We start from the raw sequence: 9,789 nt of genomic DNA on the forward strand, positions 1-9,789 counted from the left end.
TAAACCTACACTGAAATCTGTGTTTCCAGGGAATCCTACTTAAAATGAGAGTAGTTGCACATATCAGATGTTCAATAAACATTTTTTTTTTTTTTTTTTTGGTTTTTTGAGACAGGGTTTCTCTGTGTAGCTTTGTGCCTTTCCTGGATCTCGCTTTGTAGACCAGGCTGGCCTCGAAATCACAGAGATCTGCCTGGCTCTGCCTCCCGAGTGCTGGGATTAAAGGCGTGCACCACCACCGCCCAGCAACAAACAATTTTTGAACGTGTCCACGCTGCTGTCTCTTGCTGTCTGTCAAGCTTTCCACACACACTCCACCCAGAGCCCTTTGAGGCCTTGTATACAGTAGACACCCAATAAATGCCCTGGTGGTAAGTATTGGAGAGAGGGGAGATAGTGCTAGAGGCACACAGAAAACTTGGGGGGGGGGGGTGTCCCCTAGCTCGCTCCCGCCAAAGCTGCAATGTGACGCTAGCGGGTGGAGTGTCCAAAGCCGCCACCAGCCTCCCTAGACTAACTAATGCAGACAGTCGCGGGCGGGGCGGTCACTGATCCATCCGCTCTGCAGAAGGGTTACTTTTTTAAAACGCCAAAATGGCGGAATTCTTTAGCTTTTTCTTTCTCGCTTTATAGCCAATTTTGTTTAAAATCTCATTTTCTGTTAAAAATATTGAAAATTAATGACAGCGGAAAGTTTGCCAAATGGCCTATGGAAACCCCAAACTCGCCCTCCACACCCTCTCATTAATGGAAACTCTTAATTGATTACATCTCTTTGCAAGGCCGAACCTCTGTCCTCCCCGCCGCTCTGGATGCAGATAGCAGTGCCCGTGGGCTCGCTCGCCCGGCATCCCGCAGCCCCCACAGGCAGCGCCCATCCCTGGGTCTGCGGAGTCACCACCCCAGCCCGCGGTCGGTGCGGCAGGAGCCGGGAAAGGACCTGGGGCGGGGCCCACAGGATACCAGTACTCGCCGCGCCGGCCGGCCGGGACCCGGGTGTGATGTTCCGGGAACACCCAGCCCGAGCCCACCGACCCGTGCTTACCTGCAAGGCTAGCGAGCGCAGCCCGCGCCAAGTGACCGTGGGAGCCCGGTGCGGCGCGCGCCTGCGCACACAGGGGGGCGGGCCCGTTCCCTGCAGAGCGCAGCGCGGAGCTCCTTAGCCGCCTGGTCTGAGCGGCCATGGACCCATGTTGCCGCTTTTGCTTTCGGTCGGAGCCGGGGGGTGGGGATGGGGGTGCAGGCTTAATTGCCGCTTCCTCACGGGACCCGCTAGCTTCTCGGGAGAAGTGGGTGGAGATTCTTACAGTATTCTGGGAATCACGGAGCCTGGAGCAGCACCCAGCCAGATGGACCTCCAGCTGAATGGTCTGTACCAGGCAAAGCGCACCCCTGCATACACCCGGGTCCCACATTTGGAGAAGGGGACTTCAGGAGTTTTGGGCAACTCTCCTAGGACTGGTGAAGAGCACGCACAGCAAGAGCAAGGAAGCCTGGCACCCGGCGGGTCTGGCCTTCAGCTTGGCTGGCATGAAGGACCCCAGACGTGCCAGCCTTTGGGTGACCCACTGCCACTGGCTGATGTGTCCTGGCACCCCAGACGTGCCAGCCTTTGGGTGACCCACTGCCACTGGCTGATGTGTCCTGGCAACATCACAGTCAATACTGGAAGGCTGTCATGCTGTGTTCCAGAGTTCGATAATGGTTCCTGTGGTGTTGATTCCAACAAGTCACCGGCTCCTCTTTTGCCCTCCATTTCCCTAACTCATGGTCTCTACCAGACCTCTACTTTCATTGGTTCTTATTCCGGCCCCAGGGCTGTAACGTCACAGAGACTTGAGTAATTCAAGAGTTTAGGAGGGCCTGCGCTCTAGGATGAAGGAAACCCACCAGTTTTTAGTATTCTCAGTTCCTAGCAGAGTGGGTACTAATTAATGTCTAATTGATTCTTCAGTGGCCCACTTTCCCCTTACACACTGGTTTTTAATTTTACCCCCTTATTTCACAGAAAAAGAAGCAGGTCTATTTGGCTCTTCGGTGGTAGCTATCAGCCAAATCCTTAGACTCCCAGACTAGATGAAAAATAGTTAAATGGTAAATTCTCCCATTTGCTGTGACCAACAGTTTAAATTTATGCGGATTTTAAATGTTCTTTTCATGTGTTCTGTCTGGCCTCAACGGTTTTAATCACATTTTGTGTTCATAGGAACAAGATTAGTCAGAAAAAGGAGATTGCCATAATCATAGAAGCCTCTTTATATACACCAACACACAACCATCACAGTTGTCTTTTATCTCTATTCAGACTCTATTTAAGATTCCAAGATGGTTAAGTATTAAAGGGGTAAACCTATTAGAACACATGATTTCTTAATTACAATCCATCTTTTAGTGATTCAAACAGATGTATAGAATTTGAGCAGGTGGGATCCAGAAACAGCCCACATAGACTTCAGTTGCTATTTTCTGCCCATTTACATCCTCATTAGTCTTAATACCTGTTGTTCATTCCAACACCTTCAGGGATGGAGAGCCGCTTCCAAGCTGATGTGATGTGGGCAGCTCTGTTCCTATGTTCACTTTACCCTCTGGTCCCAGCTTGCCTTTAGGAGAGAGTGAGCAAGTCCAGTGCTTCCTTCACATTCCACCCCCTCCCCAAGAATGGGCCCAGATGGTGTTGGCATAGAGAATCGTGGAGGAAACTGTTGTTTGGAAGCAGCCCACACTTCTGTTTCATTAGGAGTTGAAGTCATTGTTGCAGTAATTCAAGGGTCTCAGAATAACAGGGTTTTGCCCTTCACATGTGGAAACATTTCTGCTTCCACAGACACGTCAGATTGTGCAAATCTGGAACCCTTCTAACAGACACCTAAAAAAGCTACATAAAATATCACAAGGGGTCTTGGAGAGGTGGCTCAGTGGTTTAGAGCACTTGTTACTATTGCTGAGAACCTAGGTTTGCCATGTGGCTCATAATCATCTGTAACTCTAGTTTCAGAGGATCTGATGCCAACTTCTGTGGTACACATGCATACATACATACATACTACATACAGACATGCAAGCAAAACACTCATACACAAATTAAAAGTATTACAAGAAGCAAGCATAACAGGATCGGAAGTAAATTCGCTGAACTTGTAAGGGGAAATTGTCAGGAGCAGAGGGAAGCAGCAACTCTGCCCTGGCATCTCTTCTTGTGAAGGTAGTTTTGGGGTTGGGCAAGACCCAAGCGGCTAGTCTTGGGTTTTATCACTCACAGTGACAGCAGATGGGACATTAAGCCCTTATGGTATTGTGGACTTGGGAATGAAATTCTGTCTAGACTACTCACTCACTTCAGAATGGGGGCCCCTTTGAAATTGTCGTTTGCTTCCTTCACCAGAGTAAACAGTCATTACCGACTGACTCCATTTTTTACCTCTGGTTTGTTCTAAGTCATTTCCCCTCAGCTTATACTGACTTCCAGAAACAGCCCTGCAGGCTGGTAATCTTATGTCAGAACCTAACTGCCCACTCAATGATTTCCCAGGTGGCAGCAATAACTCCATAGAACTAGCCCTGTATGACCAGGCTATGTGTATTTCTTGCCCTGAGTTCTGTCTCTTCCGGAGTAGTCAAGCTTCCGTTAGTACCTTGAAGGGGCTTATGGCACTGGTCCCATTCCTTCCAGGCCTGCCATACTAAATTCTTTACTGGGTACAGAACCTAAGGATTCATGCATGCTAGAGCAAACCAACCAACCCAAAAAACCAAACCCCTTCTTTTATAAAAAAACAAAACATATTGAGACAGTCTCGTATAATCCTTTGTCAGCCTCCCGAGTAGTTGGGATCACAGGTATAATGGGCCCAATTTAGTCACTATTATGACTCTTAAGGCAGATAGCCAAATTTGGTCTTTATTAGAGACCAAGAATCAGGCCTTTGGCAACTACCTCACGGCTCAGGAAGTGTTTTCCCTTGTTTGGATGCTCAGTGCTTAGTGGAGACAAGTCACATGAGGAGGATCGAATCCCTAAGCTCATACCACATGCACTGGGACTCTGTAAGTTCATCCCACCCTTTAAAAAGTATTGTATGATGTGTGAGTGCAGGTATATGTGTGCCAAGGCACATGAACAGAGGTCAAGAGGACACCTTTTGGGAGTCAGTTCTTTTCTTCCACCATGGGTTGCAAGGATCAAACTCCTGATGGTAAGCTTGTGTGGCAAAGCTTTTCCTGGTGAGCCATCTCCCTGGGCCTACCCTCTTGGCACTCATACTGAAGCTAGAAAGGCAATGCAAAATCTGTTCTGGGCAAGTGATTCACTTGTACAATTAAATGTACTACTCCAAAGAGACAAAACACCAGAGTCATGGTTACAACCTGCCCATTTAACCATCAGCAGACTTGTTAAGTAGGGAAGAGCAGTATCCACACTGATTTGAGATACCAGTACAATTTGAAGAACAAAGGCACATTCATGTAGTAGTTCTGGTGACTGAGGCAAGATTTCTTGAGCCCAGTTCTGGGCTTGCCTGGGCAACATAACAAGGTACCATACTGTTAACAGGTTACCTTTATAAGCATGTTCTGCCTGCATGTTACATCTGTGTTCCTCTTGTGTGCCTGGATCCCCTGGGATTGGAGTTACCATGTGGCACTGGGATTTGAACCCGGGTCCTCTCAAAGGGCAACCAGTGCTCTTAATCACTGAGTCATCTTTCTCTAGCCTGCACACTGCTTTCTTTGTAATTATCAGGGCAGAGGGGACCTCCCTATCCTGCTGAGACTGGTTTTTGAAATTTTGCTTTCCCTTGATTTCTTGGAAAGTCACCTAAATAGCTTAATTTGGGTTGTTAACAGAACTTTTACCAGAAATAGCTCCATGTTGGTCTATTGTGGTGTTTACACATTCTGTTTTGTGTGTGCATGCAACATGTTTACATGTCTAGAGGGCAACTTGCAGTTCTTTGACCATGTGGGTCCCAAGGACTGGACTCAGGCTGTCAGGCTTGTTGGAAGGCGCTTTTACCTGTTGAACCACCTCTTTCACCCCCATTTTGGTCTGTTCTTTTAGGGTCTACTGCTGGAGCTAAATCCCAAACAATGGCCTCCTGTAAGCTTTCATACAGGAAGGAAGCTCACTTTTTGGCTTGTGAGTCCACCCTAAGACTACAGATGCTCTATTACCTCTTGAACCTACAGGTCCCAACATTCAACTATATGTCCACCCTAAGACTACAGATGCTCTATTACCTCTTGAACCTACAGGTCCCAACATTCAACTATACTGACAGCTTGCTTGCTCTTCATGCTTTTAGAGTTGAAGTACAGTAGTCATCATATGGGAACTTATGGTGGAGGAGAAGGAAGAAATGATGTGTACTGCTGAAGGAGTAGAATCCTCTAATTCCTAATCAAAATACTACTGAGGTGGCCGGGAGGCCCAGTTACTAAAAGCACTTGCTGCCAATTCTGGTCACTTGAGTTTGATTTCCAGGACCCACATGGCAGGAGAGGGCTTCTGAATGCAGTCTTTTAACATCCACATATGTAACAGTAGTAAGAAAAAATGCCATTATGAGTTAGAAATATAGCTGTGGTGGAATACCTGCCTAGAACGCACAAAGTCCCAGCAACTTTGCTCCCTACTACAGAATGCCACAAAGCACCGAGTTCTCAGGAGTCCAGAGCTTTGGAATGCAGATTGTTACTAGCTACATAAGCACTTTCCTGAAAACCTGGGTGGGGATCCATTTTCTCCAGCTTTTTGCAGTGGCAGGCACTGCCACTTGTATGTGCTTTTAACACTACAGCTGTTAACACTCCTGGCCCAGCTGTGACTCAACTGTACTGAAATTATAGGCAGGTGCCATACACTCAGCTCCAGAGCAGGCTCTGGGTGGCAGGACCAGTGGAACTTGATGAGGAAGTGACTGAACATGTGGAGCTCATCTGTGATGGCAGTGGTGTGTTTTGGAGTGCAATGTATCAAACCCACAGCTAACTTAAATACAACCCAGGCCCACAACATTGTATTAAGGTAACCGTTCTGTTAGGGGAACTCAGAACTGAGTGTAGTCACAACTACCACGAAACTACAAATAATTAGTAAATCTAAAGATAAAATTGTCTTTTCTGCCTCCAGAATCAGGCACCATCTACCTTAGAAATCAAGTGCTCTGATGAACTGAGCAGAATGGCTTCACAGGCAGAGGACGGTTGAAGGAACAGAAGAAGGCGGGGTCCTTCATTTCAGTGTTCCTTTTCTTATAAAGGCCAAAGCAGAAGGTCTTCCTTTTCAGGCCAGGTAGGACGGGCCGAAGTGAGGACTTTCTCATTTCTTGGAAGGCTACTAAACAACTTTGCTTTCTGCATCACTTCAAACTTCAGCATGAATGGTTTCTCTCTGCTCTGTTGGGCCTGGTACAGGCAGTCTAAACCCACACCCTTTTCAAAATTCCACATTAGAACCACTTGAGAGCTTATTGGGACATGTAAGGCTGGATTCCACCCAGTTATTTCTGGGTCAGTGTGTCTGAGGGTGGGGTGGGGGACCTGAGAAGCTGCATTTCAAACAAGTCCCCAGTTGGTGGTTTAGGTAAACATCTGTGAAAAGTAACAATCTAAAACCTATCCATTTACAGCAAATGCAAGGCACAGAATATACTTAACTAGAGCAAAAACGAAGATTAGGAAAATATACAGTGACCCAGCTTCTTCAATCAAGGTGGAGCAATGGGAAAATGGATTTAGAAACCCATCCTTTTTGGGACAATCTTACCTATTTAGCCCAGGTTCACTGTGATCTCAAAAATCATCTTGTGTTGGATTACAGGCTTTTGCCACATTTTAGATGCCCTCTAGAATTATGTACTATATTATTACCATTATTAAATGCCTAGGGTTACCTTCAAAATTGGAAGTGCACAGGTATAGACTGTTAAAGCTTAAGTGGGTGGTAGCTCATCCCACTATTCTTACTAGTATTTTAAATTCACTATAAAAGTAACAGCAATCATCAAGTGTCATGGCACATGCCTATAATCCTAGCTCTCAGGCCGAGGCAAGACTGTTGTGAGTTTGAGACCACCTAGGTCAGAGCACTGTCTTAAAACATGAATTCAACACATATTTAGTACACAAAGGCCATTCATGAATGAACAAAATGGATTTGGTACATTTACCAACTTCCTCTTGCAGATTGTCATTTCCCAAATAATGGCCTAATGGTTATTATATATAGTGACCTAAAAATGGTTGGGGTTTTTGTTGGCTGAGGACTAGTGCACTGTAATCAGTGCCCTGGGATATTACTCTATGTATGATCTATTACTCAGGCTGTCAAGAAGCATCTCCAAAGGAGTATAACACTAGCATTGCCGGGCGTTGGTGGTGCACGCCTTTAATCCCAGCACTTGGGAGGCAGAGCCAGGCGGATCTCTGAGTTCAAGGCCAGCCTGGGCTACCAAGTGAGCTCCAGGAAAGGCACAAAGCTACAGAGAAACCCTGTCTCAAAAAACCAAAAATACTAGCATGTCCTGCTTTCTCCAAGGAATCATAGGGGGATTTTGCTGCATTACCTTTGTTTACATTTTATTTTGGAATTGAAATTCCTTTCCGGTCAAACCAGTGTCAATCACCTTACTAAATGCAATAGAAGCCTGTGAGTTACTAAGAGTCAGGTCTACCTACAAAAGCTATTTATTTAGGAACTGGAAGACAACTGTATTAAGCCACCCTTTTAGCAAACTGGTACATTTACTGTGGTTAGGAATTTATAAATATACTTCCTATTCAAGATACAGTCATGGACTGAAAATACATAAGCTTGAAGTAGCCTTGTGAATGTGTTGTAATTCATGTTACACGAAATAAAATTTTCAATTTTGAGGAATGTATGCTGTACATTCAACAGAATATTCATTATAACTCATTGCCACGTATTGTGTAAAATCAAGTTATGTATTACTCAAGGTGTGAACAAACTGTTTTAAGACAGATGTGGTGTGGTGGCTCATGCCTACAATCCCAGTACTCAAAGAGTCCGAGGTGGTAGGATTGCTGAGTTGGAGGCCAGCCCTAAATGCATTGTGTCAAGAAAAAAGCGACACGCACATGTACAAGTGTGATAGTACATGCCATTGACACTGCCTGAAGATCACAAGTCCAAAGTCATCCTTAGCTATAGTCTGAGAGACCAGCCTAACAAAAGATACTTTAAGTAGTGCCTTACCTTAGTAATTGGACTCACAAAATTATTTTATACTCTAAGATTAATTAAGATTAAGAGTGAGTACCACAGTACAATCAGTCCCTGTGTATATGTGAGAGAGAGCTGCTTGTGTAATGAGAACTGAATGCAGGGCACTACACATACTAAAATTAAACGCTCATCCTGAACTATACTTACAGCCCTATATTATTATTAAAAACAAGAAAATGAAGCTCCACACTAGGTTCCCACCATGTATCTGAAATCAGATCAACCACAGGTGAAGCTTTTAAAAACAAGATTAAGCAATAGGAGCGCAATGGTATTGAAGGAAAGCCTAGAGTGCCCAGGATTAAGGACATAGGTTAAGGATTTGCAAGGTATTTTAAACTTCCTAACTTGAGAAACGGTATTGAAAAATATCAACCACAAGAAAAAATGGACAAGAGTAAACACATGAAAATGAAGCAAGTTATTAGGAACACAGAACAAACCATCTCCTGTCGGTCCCCAAACCCTGCTTTCTAGAGCTAAAACAAGAACATACATCAATGGCTAGCCAATGCTAACTACAATTCAAAAAAACTACTGGCCAAGTACTTTGTGCCAAGGGACAACACAATAAATTCAGAACAAGTCTTTCCCTTGGTAAGCATTTTATTGAGTATGCATAAAATAGGTTAACAAAGTAGAAAAAAAGAATATCCAAGATGAAAGCAATGTCAACACAGGAGGAGTGGGAACATAAAGACTGAAGTAGGCAGGACTCAAACTGGCCATAAAGGCACTGTGGCATATCAAGAAACGCTATCACGTCCAACTGGACTCAAGATGTTCCCCACTTCTCTTGTGCTCTTTTTTATCAGTTGGTGCTGCTGATACTCCACCCAGGGCATCAACCAATGTGTGCAAGATGGGACTCTTAGATTCTGCGCATTAGTTGGCAGGGAACTGAATTCACTAGTCAGTAAGGAACTAAACATTTTAAGTCAGTCAATTCTGCTAAGGCCAATGCTTGAAATGCAGTGGTTTGTTTAGTGCATTTAATAACTAGGGTCTACAGATATGAAATAGGCCTAGAGTTTTAATAAAACAGCCTTTGTCCCCACTAGGAAAATTATACAGGCGTTGGCATTTACCTATACGTTATATTACTTATTGGGGCAGCTAGAAATAGTCAAATGCCTCCATCATGTACTACATTAACAGACGGCAAGCCCAGCTGAAGATGCGTGCAGTCAGAAGAGTCAAATTTTACTGATAGCCTTTCCTCTTTAGAAGGCTGTGGCTCAGAAAGCTTTTATTATATTTTTCCCTGAAAACAAAGAACTTTGGTCAAACCCAATTCTTAAAGAGCCATCACTTCTGTCTCTGAACAGGCAAAATAGTAAACTACAACCAGAAACAATTTTAACTTCTGAAATGTACACTGGAAAAATAAACCCATTTCTTATAAACTTATCTAAACAAAGCATCAAAGGAAAGATGACTGACTGAAGCAGCAGCTTTATTTGACACTATATCCTAAAGTTAAATCTCTAAGATTCTATAACAGAAAGACATTTCTTGAAAACATTCTCCTTTCCCTG

This window comes from Peromyscus maniculatus, chromosome 4 (genome assembly GCF_049852395.1).
Source record: "Peromyscus maniculatus bairdii isolate BWxNUB_F1_BW_parent chromosome 4, HU_Pman_BW_mat_3.1, whole genome shotgun sequence".
Classification (NCBI taxonomy): domain Eukaryota; kingdom Metazoa; phylum Chordata; class Mammalia; order Rodentia; family Cricetidae; genus Peromyscus; species Peromyscus maniculatus.